General features: G+C 37.3%; 2 long non-coding RNA genes across 5 annotated transcripts in view; one reads left to right on the plus strand and one right to left on the minus strand.

Moving 5' to 3' along the window:
- Positions 1–5,896, plus strand: LOC104912167. The gene is made up of 3 exons (XR_794438.3): positions 1–65; positions 2,331–2,434; positions 4,377–5,896. It is a non-coding gene; the product is annotated as an uncharacterized LOC104912167 (long non-coding RNA).
- A 179-nt stretch (positions 5,897–6,075) lies between these two features.
- LOC109369045 overlaps positions 6,076–10,838 on the minus strand; it is an 18,070-nt gene continuing 13,307 nt past the window's right edge. For 2 of the 4 annotated variants that reach the window (XR_004160644.1, XR_004160643.1), the window contains one exon: positions 6,076–6,406. This is a non-coding gene — a long non-coding RNA (uncharacterized LOC109369045). The remainder of the gene's footprint in view (positions 6,407–10,838) is intronic. The other 2 variants (XR_002117658.1, XR_002117660.1) reach the window with 2 other exon arrangements.

Consider the following 10,838-nt stretch of genomic DNA (forward strand, 5'->3'; position numbering starts at 1 on the left):
ATCGCCGGCCGTGGCTCCAAAGCCGTAGGGTCTGTGTGCGGAAAGTGCCACGTGTGAGTGTGTCGGTGAGTTCTGCCGTTTATGAGTGCTAGCGTGAACGTACATTTGAGTTAATACTTAATTTGCGGCATTTGTTTTAACAATTTTACTATCTTGAAGTATTTGCGGTATTTTGCCAAATGCTTACAGTAGGCGCTTCTTAGCAAACACAAAAATTATTTGTAACTAACTTGGCATTTTCTCTGTACTTTGCAACTGGGTTTGAACTCTTTTTTGATGAACGAGAAAAGAAATTACACTTACCCTACCAGCACAAAATTTTACATGTCCTTCAATAAAATAGTGTAAAAATGTACATGAGAGCTTTGATTCACTTTGTTCACCACAGCAGTGTGTAGGTAGTGTCTCAATGTATAGCTAAACATGGCTTCAACAACACAATTTCTCTGGGGGAAAGGAAAGGAAAAAAAAGTACTTAAGAGAGAGAAGGAGAGCTCTAAAGCAGCTTGTAAAAATCCCCAGTCATTCAGTGAATTGTATCCATTTTTACTTGTTAACTCATATTCATTGAGATTCCTTGAATATGGACCTGGAATGAACAATTGCATGGCCATTAACCGTGTTAAACTACTACAGAACAGACATAATTCCTTTTCTTCTATGTTATATTTCCCTGTTGTATTTCAGTTGCTTGAGTTTGACCGAACACCCATGGTATTTTACCATATTGGGTGCTAAATTCTATGAATGCAATGAATTGGCTGTCGCTTCATTTTTTTGGTGCCATATATATAGGGAGCAGAGGTGCCTCATTATGCACGAACAGAACATTACCCACAGCTAAGAGTTAGTGTCCCAGCTGCAGGGCAGCGCAGTGCTGAGTGCCTACAAGCTGCTTCCACTTATTTATCAACGTTTCTGATTTTCTTCAATACTGTGTGAAATAAACATACGGGAACAACAACAGAAGGTCAAAATATGAAGGAAGTGTGCAGCTATGTTTGGTGTACATCGTGATGATGGCATACAGATGAAGAGTGGTTGTCAGTCCTTTTAATACCTGTTTCACTTGGCTGTCATTACAATGATTTCTAAACCAGTCAAATCCATGAAGGCATATTCTACCAAACAACAGTTTTGCATTTATGAAGAGTCAGGAGATATCTGGAAACATGCCCCCCTTGCCTAAGAATATGTTAAAATAAAAATTGGTAGTTGAATATATGTTTTTCTGAAAGAAGTTTATTACTGACCTACGTGGTGGTTTGTCCTGAGCCAGAGCGCTCAGCCACAGGAACAGCAGCCGTTCTCAGGAGGGAAGCAGGCAGTGTGCCGGGCTGGGTGGGAGCCTCACAGTGCTACTTGAGGATGAGCTGCAATCGATCCCACAGTTCTGTTTGAACTATGTTGAAACACATGGCCAAAAGTCAAAGTTAGTGAGTATATTAAGTGAATAACAAAGTTGTTATTTCACTTAAAAGTAACTAAAAAATAGCTCAAGGCATTGATGGCTCACGCAACCGATTTGGGAAGCAAGCTGTTACCTCTAAAAAGGGCAAAAACTCCCCACAAAACAGGTTTCTCATTTTTATGAGGAGTCAAAGGCAGGGTAGGATTAACTATGTCCATGTAGCATCACTTTACTAAGGACAAAATATTTCCTCGTATTGGAATGTATTGCCGCTACCCTTGATTCAGATCAAGGTCTAAATCCTGAAATTGCTTGTTACTCTAAGCACATGAGGAGGCCCCACAGGAACTATTCACATGTGAAAAGAGCTAGGACCAGAGCCAAAGTTTTGCATACTGTGAAGGTCAAGCTTGCTTCCTTTGTAAGACTTGCACTTTAGAGAAAAACTCTCCGAAATATGGTTTCCATACAGAAACTTCAGCTGATTCTTCTCCTTCAGTTGTTGGGCAGGATGCTGTATGTGCTGTGGCTGATTTAGAGCGGTTTGTGTAATTCTGGCCCCTGTGACTACGGTGCTGGCTGGCTCCAGGCACTGCCTTGCAGCTCTGGGAGCTGTCCCTGCCTTTCCCGGATTGTTGTTTCTATGTTTTCTGTTCACACTGACTTTTCGTAAACTTCTCAGAACAAAAGGAGAAAAGCCTCATAGATATTATACAACTGTTGGCTTTAGAGCTGTTATCGAATAACCTCTTCAAAAAATGCACTGGCCCTGCAATGAATTCTCAGCATTTTTGCAAAGGTCGTACAAAATATATTGCTTGAGCGGCCGTACTTTGGCCACTCAGATAAGTCATAGGGAGACCACAGCAGATGACAGTCTTCGGGAAATACAGTAATTCACTTTTATGTCTCTATGCAGGAAAATAAGAGACAAAACCTTCCCTTGACTACTGGGGAGGTGTTATATGTGGAGACTGGCATAGGGAACAAAAGGGAGCTACTCTTGCAGGAGTGACAGATAAGGTAGGAGGTCTTTCTGCTGAAGGCCTTGCGTAGCTTTGCTTTGTTTCTTTTTGTTTCTCTTCAGAGCAACAGAAGAATGCAGAAAACAAATTGTAACTGCATTTTACTACGTCTTTTAATAGGATTTTGCCTCAGTCCCAAGTTATTCTCTGTGCACATATTTGAAAATTAGTTTCCATTTTCTCCTTTTTCCATCATGCTCATTTAATGGAAATGTAAAATAAATTTCACTTGGGATCCTTGAGCACTAGAACTGTTTTTACTTCTGCTTTTTGATAATAAATATTCCCTAGCTTTACCTTTTGTAAGAGCAATCCTTACCTAGGTTGCACCATGCTTCGTAAATGTCAGTTGATGCTCTATCTGGACTTAACACTGAATACCGTTGTTCTTTTAGAGTTCCCTCCTTTGCAATGAACTGTAATTTATAATGGCTGAACAACTTTTCTAAAATATTTGTTGAAAAACTATTTTTGCCAAGAAACTTACAAACCACTTTTCTTTTTTTCCCCACTAAGATTCATAAATACCTGAAATGCAAGCTAATTGAAAACCTAACTTCAGAGGAGCTGGAGCAGAACTGCCATAAAACATTCTGCTGACACCACTGAAAATATTGCTATCTGTTATCAAATGAATACAGTATAAATTAGAAATATCAAACATGGATGGCTAGAGCCACAAATCCAGATGAACAACTGCCATGTGGCAACACGTACATATTCCTGTCATTCCAAGAGCTGGAGACACCATGCATCTACAGCCAATGTGTAGGAAGTTCAGCCTGTATGGCTTTAGTAGGGTTATGATTTCATGAAACATCCCTCGCTGGGTGAGAGCCAGGTACCAGAGGTGGTTATTGTCTTGCGGGGTTGTTGTCAAAATGATTACAATATGGAACTTAAGAAGTCCAGTTCCTAACAGCAGGAGGTAGAACATACAAACTTCATCATCCCAGTTGTCAAGTGACAATGTTTTATAAATGTCATGAATAATGTATAAAACAACTTATTCTTTATACTGAGCATTTTGAGAGTTCGTGCACCCACCCCAGAAGGTCATGCTTTGGGATGGGAATGCAAGACGACAAGCTAGAAAGATTCAAAGCTGAACACAGTGCACACAAAGGAATTTGTGAACCCAGCTCCCTGCTTAACTACACGAGAGCTGATCAGGAGCCATGCCAGCAACAGTACCACTGCTATTTTAGCTGACTTAAATGAAATAAAAATCAGACTGAGTCTCTAGCTTAGGAATTCCTGCATACCTTTTGTACAATACATATTCGTCATGTCTTTGAGCATAGTAAATTATTTTATTAATAAAAAACTGCTCAGAGCACTCATTTAAATTAATTTTATAAACTTAACAAGTGTTACTCTGTGTTCTCTGCATTTTTAAGAGTGTTTGGGGATTTATGTCTTGTAAAATAGAAACAAACTAGGAAAACTGAAATATATTGTGTCTTTTGCTGTATTTTACAGCACAGCTTGTGTTTAAGAAGCAGTCTAGACATGTAAAAATGCTAGAATAAACAATATTTTTTTTCATTATTTTAAATTAGTTTGTACAGGAAAGCTATAAATTTCAGAATGATGCTCACTAGAAGGAGTGTGTACCTTTTCAAATATTCAAAACAAAAGATACTAAGAGGCGATTATATTACCTGCTGTTATAAATATAAAATCCCTTCAGAGTTAATGCAATTACCAGTGATTTCCTATAAAAGAAAAAGAAATAATAACTTTATTTCCAAATAACTTCAGGATATTTAATTTAGGATTATGAAAAGTCACACTCTGGGTGTTTCTCTTTTTTTTCCCATATTGTAGTTTGTTATTTAATCATTTCAACATATAAACACAATTAAATATTATTTAATATTCATTACAGGTCTTCAAATATCGGTTGGTCTTAAATATTTTCTCTATTTTTTTTCTAGTTTCAGCTGAGTTTTGCGTGCTTCATTTGTCATGAAGATTTCATCTAACTTTTCCTTGAAGCATAATAAATTCCAGAGACTCAAGACCTCATCTAAATCAAACTGGAATCTGTATTAAGCTCAGAGTAATTTCCATTGTATTTATGTTCTACTTATTTTTCTTTTTTTATTTTTATTTTGCTGTCTGAAATTAGCATGTATGGAACACCAAGCATAGAGGACTAAGCTGTATTCTACTCTTCAGGATATTTAGTAAATGGAAAAATAAATGAAAGAAAATGAATCACAGAATGAATCTACATGACTCTGGTATATCTGCATACTTTACAGTACTGCAGGTTTATAGCTGAGTTTCTGCAGAATTATTTCCTTCTACCTACAAGCTAATAGACTACGACAGTGCTGAAAACTTCTGAGGAACCAAAATTGGTAGGACATGGGGAAGAAAAGTCTGAGGCAGGCACACTGGTGGAGAATCTGTACAAATAGTTCTGGCTGTGTACTGCTACGAAGTGCTTAATAATTCCCATTCCAAAGATTACTGTATAATAGTAGTGAGTGAGGTTGTTCAATTGGAAAATGCTTGGGATTCTTTTGGAAGACAGAGTTATGCAGAAATGCACGGCACTGAGATATGGATTCCTTTCCTTCAATTTATATAACAAGATGTTTCTTACTGAGTTTTTCATAGGATTATGTAACATGCCTTTCAAAACAAGAGCATGAAGAGGTTTATTGACAAGAAAACTAAAGATTCAGCCTACATTTAATCTACACTTGTAGACTAACGTATCACTCTTACCTGGCTTTTGTTTGACCTCATATGGTCTATCATTTAAGTCTTGGCTATTACTTGTGGGCACTATATCTACCTGCTGAAAAAATAGTTTTGTCAAACAAAATCTGAAATTGCCTTTATGCATGGCTTTTGTTTTTCATCAAGACATCACCTGTACTTCTGTGAAATATCCATAAAAATTAAATTATGAGATACATGCAGGCAGAAAATTCCTGTTCAGAACAAAAATCATTATTTATAATGATATATAGCAAGTAATTTTTTTATGTAACATCCTCTCGTTTCTAGAATACTTTTGCAACTGATGTTATCCTCCTGAATGCAGAGAAAAGCAGGCTAACATTTGCTATTGCCAGATGCTTTGAGCTCTCTCAGAGGGCATGTGGCAAACTGAATGCAGGCTCCTGTTTGTTAAGAACTGATTGGTGGTGTTTCCAAACCTGACCACAAATGTGACATCCAGTTATGACCGGGTGAAATGTTAGCTTTTCTATACCAGTTTATATGGAGCAAATGTAATATAAGAAGTTAATAAAACTCACACTGTTAAAATGCTTATGAAAATTAAAGACATGCTTTTAAAAGGTTTTAGAGATAGTGTGAAAATACCAAGCAGTGGTAACGGTCGGCAACTACTGGATAGAAGACTTTGGAATCGTAATGATAGACAGAATGTAAGTTATAGGTACACCCAGTAAAGTGGCTGTATGTTGATCATATCAGGACATTGTGTCTTACTGTGTCACAAATGAATATAAAAAGTAATATACAATATCATGCAGTAAATAATTTAGAGTGATTTTTGTGTGGAAGTTTCCCAATCATCCCACAAAGAATGCTCAGCATTTTTTGAAAATCAAGTGCCTTTAACAATATCAAGCAAGGGATGCAGTGTTCATTTTTAACATCTAATCTCGTACTTCTATTGGCTTATCAGTTTTCCATTTAATAGAAGGAAGAAAGGCTTCTTGCATATAAATCTGCTGCAAAATATGTTTCCCCAAACCGTTTACATTGAAAAATATTTTAACCCACTGCAAAACCAGTTTAATTTATTGGAAATTTGATTGCCATTATTCAAAACATTATGCAAGATGTAAATTATTTATTTAATGAAGAATTTGAGGTGATTTTGTATGGCTATCTGCAGATGGCTGCATTTCTCATAGCAGAATCGCTAGAGGGAGTCATAGGCAATGATACTCCTTCAGGATCTCAAACAGGCTTGCAACTGAAAAATTAGAAAATAATTTTAGGTAATATTTAGCAGAAAAAAATACCAGATAATTGCAATCAGTGAAATTTAATTTCACTGTCTAGTTACTGATTATTAATGAAACTAGTTTAGTCTCAGAAGACACCTATAGCAAATCATGATTTTGCACAACAAACAACCACAACAAACCAGCAAGATAGATGTCCCACATAAGACTTTAAATTAACATTAAAATTAGTGTTAACGCGGGTGCAGTGCTTAGAATGTGCTCACAGGACTTTTAGAGCAAATAGCAAAAGAAAAATCAAACATAAATAGAACTCAGTTAAAATGTATTTGTCAGTCATTTTTACCAAGATTTCCCCACCTTTGTCTAATTACATTTAGCCCAGGGCCTCCTTTCCTTTTATGTCTAAAATTTAGATTTCAGTGCACTAGAACAAAACTAGTTTTATTCAAGTTTTGTGTAGCAACAGAACAAAAAGGCTCATTGGGAAACATATATTTATATTGAATTTTTGCTGTCCTAGACAGTTTCCGTGTTAAATCCAAGTTGTGGGTTCACAAAATTTCTCACAACTAGGAGAAGAACTAGGAGAAAGAATATGGCTCTCGTCCTTAATCCTAGCAAGTTTTGAATGCAATGAAATAATATGCTCATCTATAGTGATAGTTTGTAGATAACACATTTGATTTATAATAAGATAATCATCAAAAAGATACATACATGTGTATATATGTAAATACATACATACATACATACATACATATATATATATATACATATATATACACATATATATAACATAAGGTTTCTTGACAAAGTTTATGACATCAAGCTACGTGGTGCAGTCAACATTCCTGAGGGATGAGATGCTATCCAGGGAAACCTAGAGAAGCTTGAAAGAAGCTTGAACAGTGAGCCCAAGAGAGTCTTGTGAGGTTCAACAAATCCAGGTCTTGTACTCAGATCTTGGCAACCCCTCACTATCAATACAAGCCAGGGAATGAAAGAATAGAGCACAGCCCAGCCCTGTGAAAAGGACTTAGGACACTGGCTGATGGTAAGCTGGATATGAGCCAGCAATGTGCCCTCACAGCCTAGAAAGCCAACAGTATCCTGGGCTGCATCAACAGCAGTGTGATCAGCAGGGTGAGGGAGGTGATCCTGCCCCTCTACTCTGTGCTGTGAAACTTCACCTGGAGTGCTGTGTCCAGATTTGGAGTCCTCAGTACAGGAGAGATGTGGACCTGTTGGAGCACATCCAGAGGAGGGCCACAAAAATGATGTAAAGGATAGAACACCTACCCTGTGAGGGCTAAGAGAGCTGGGGCTGTTCAGCCTGGAGAATAGAAGGCTCCAGGGAGACCTGATAGCAACCATTCAGTATCTAAAGGGTGCTATAAGAAAGAAAGGGACAGATTATTTAACAGAGTCTGTTGTGACAGGACAAGGGGATATGGTTTCAAACTAAAAGAGGGGAGATTTAAATTGGATATACGGAAAAAGTTTTTTACAATAAGATTAGTGAAGCATCGGAACAGGTTGCCCAGAGAGGTTGCGAGTTTCCTGTTTGTGGAGACATTCATGGTCAGGTTGGATGGTGTTCTGAGCAACTTCATGTAGCTGTAGATCGCCCTGTTATTTGCAGGGGAACTGGACTTGATGACTTGTAAAGGTCTCTTCCAACTAAAATGATTCTATGATTCCATGTTTTTGATGGTTTGTTTTGTATACTTTGAAGAAATGTAAAGTCAGGACAAGGCAAACTAGGAGAAAGCTGCTCTTTCTTCATAACATTACCACTGAGTGACTTGAATTGCTTTAACTATATCAAGAGAGAGCTCAGATTTACTCACAAGTTATTGAAGCTAAACAAACATAATTCATCAGCTGACCTTAAGTAACTGACCAAGTCATTGCTCTCTGCCCACGGCAAAGGCCTGGTAAAATGAGTTAGCTTAGCTTTGTAGCACACTCCCATGCTGCACTTAGAATGGCTTTGACCACACAGCTAGCAGTTGCCATGGATAAGCTTATCCTATGCTTTAATGCATTGCTGTTACAGTCACTGGTGTGCCTGAACCCCTGCTTATAGCAAAATATTTCTGCTCATAAAATTCCCTCCACAGACAAGACCAGCTTTTGCTTTTATCACTATTTCAATCACTTTAGTGTAGATCCAATTACACAGGTAAAAGAGTCTTTCTACTGGCATACCCTGGCATCAGTACAACAGCAGTTAAACACATAACTCTAGAGTCAGGATAGATGTGTGAACAACAACATCTGATCAACAGCCATGCTGACAAAATTTAAATGAGATCAAGCTTCAATCTTATCCACCTCTGACAATGGCAATGCATGTTATGTGCCAGGCCTACTGGGCATGAGAGGAGAGTATGACCAGAAGCTGATTTAGTAAAACTTCCCTCATGCACATTTAATGAAAGTCAGAGACATCCATCCCTAGCTATGCTGTAGACAGTGGTGTCCTAACCCAAAACCACACGCATGGCAGCAATAAATGCCAAATTTATTACTACCACCAGAGCATATACATATACATTATGGCACTGTTTATCTATAACTATATACTGTTGTGTATTACAATTTCTTATGAGCTCTGCATTCTTTTGCTATGTGGAACAGAGAAACAGAGCGTAGATCTCCTTAGACACTATGATTTTCTGCTGACCAAAGCCATGGGTCAATATACTAGAAGGCAAAGGTGAAGTACTGCTGTAGTTTTTCTCCACTTCTGCTTCTATACGTTTCCTTGCAATGTGTTGTAAATGAAGAGCAGAGGCTGTGATCTATATTAGACCTGAACCAGAACTGTCTCACTTTGGTCTATGAAAGAAAAAAAATCTCAGCTTGTAATCTGTACTGCCATGTAATTCAGGTCATATTCTATCCATAGTTAAACAAAATGCTTTATCTGAACTGAAAATAAAGTATGCATTGCTGCTGATATATCTGCCAAATTTAAAACATGATATAAACTAAACTCGACAGCATAAGCCACTCAAACAAGGCCTCAGGGACTCCAAAATGCTCCTTAATATTTATTTTTCATATTTGATTGCAGGTTATGCACAGGTAAGTGTAGTGCTACCCTGAGGGTTTTAAGTGTAATGTAGTCAACCATGATAATACCTTCAGTATCTCAGAAGACAGTTCTCACAATGACTAATATGAAATGAAAGCGAAGCTGAGTGTTTTTCAGACTAGTGTTAAGTTTTCTCTACAGTTATTTTAGTAGGTTTCTGAAATGCTTTCGGTGTTTGCCTGTGAGTAAGAGAAAAACAAATACTTCCCTGTTTCTATCACAGTATTTTCCAGCACTCAAAGAACCCTAACATTAACTTGCTTTCATAACCCTTAATACATGAGAAATTACTATCCTTCTGTCCATCCAATACTTCCTGTAACAATTTAGAATGGTATTTGCCAGTCATTTCCTCAGAATGAATCACTAACCACTGGCACATATGCAAGTAGTAGTGACAAAAGGAAATTAGCCAGAATTAGTCTACTTCAGGTGTTCCCATCCATTTTAACCTCTCACAATGGTAAAACCTGGAAGAGTTGGTCACAAAAATATCATGTTTTTACAGATATTTTTTCTGAATCTTGATTATTTAAAAATAAAAATGTAATATCATAATGCATTTAAATATATTCATACATATTAAACAAACATGGAAAAATAGTTATGTCCCAGAAGAAAACTGTCTACAGATCAGCCCTATCAGCTCTGGCTGCTCTAAGTTGCTCAACTGCTTCAAACAGACCTAGATCTGGCTTAACAGTGAGCAAATTTCAAGCAGATTTGTACTGTTAGGACACAGAACACTAAAATGTATTACCTAATTTTATCTCTAATAAGACAAAAAAATGAAAAAAGAAGGTAAAGGACGAAGTTAAGCCCAGGCTTCTTATATAGTTTTTTGGTAGGCGTTACACTTGCAGAATGGGATCAACAAAAATTAATATGCTGAATTTTGCCCCTCTACTCCACACTACTGAGGCCTCAACTGGAGAAGTGCATCTAGATGTGGAGTCCTCAGTATGGGAGAGACAAAAACCTGTTGGATTGCGTCCAGACAAGGGCCACAAATGTGATCCAAGAAATGGAATACCTCCCCTCCAAGGACAGGCTAGATAGCTGAGGCTGTTCAGTCTAGAGAAGACTGTGAGGTGAAGACTGGAGTTATGATTTCTGTATTGAGTTTGTCTTCTAGGCAGTGAGAACATGCTTTATCACAATTCAACTTTAAATTTTGAATGCCTTGCCTTGTGAAACTGGGATACTGCACCAAAATGCAGTTCCTTTCCTTTTATCATCTTCAGAGATGAGTTAATGGATTATTATTTTTGTTATGAAACTATTGCAAATATAAAACTTAATCTGGGCATAAATAATAAAGTTTTGTTATTGAT

The sequence above is a fragment of the Meleagris gallopavo genome, chromosome 9 (assembly GCF_000146605.3).
Source record: "Meleagris gallopavo isolate NT-WF06-2002-E0010 breed Aviagen turkey brand Nicholas breeding stock chromosome 9, Turkey_5.1, whole genome shotgun sequence".
Taxonomy (NCBI): domain Eukaryota; kingdom Metazoa; phylum Chordata; class Aves; order Galliformes; family Phasianidae; genus Meleagris; species Meleagris gallopavo.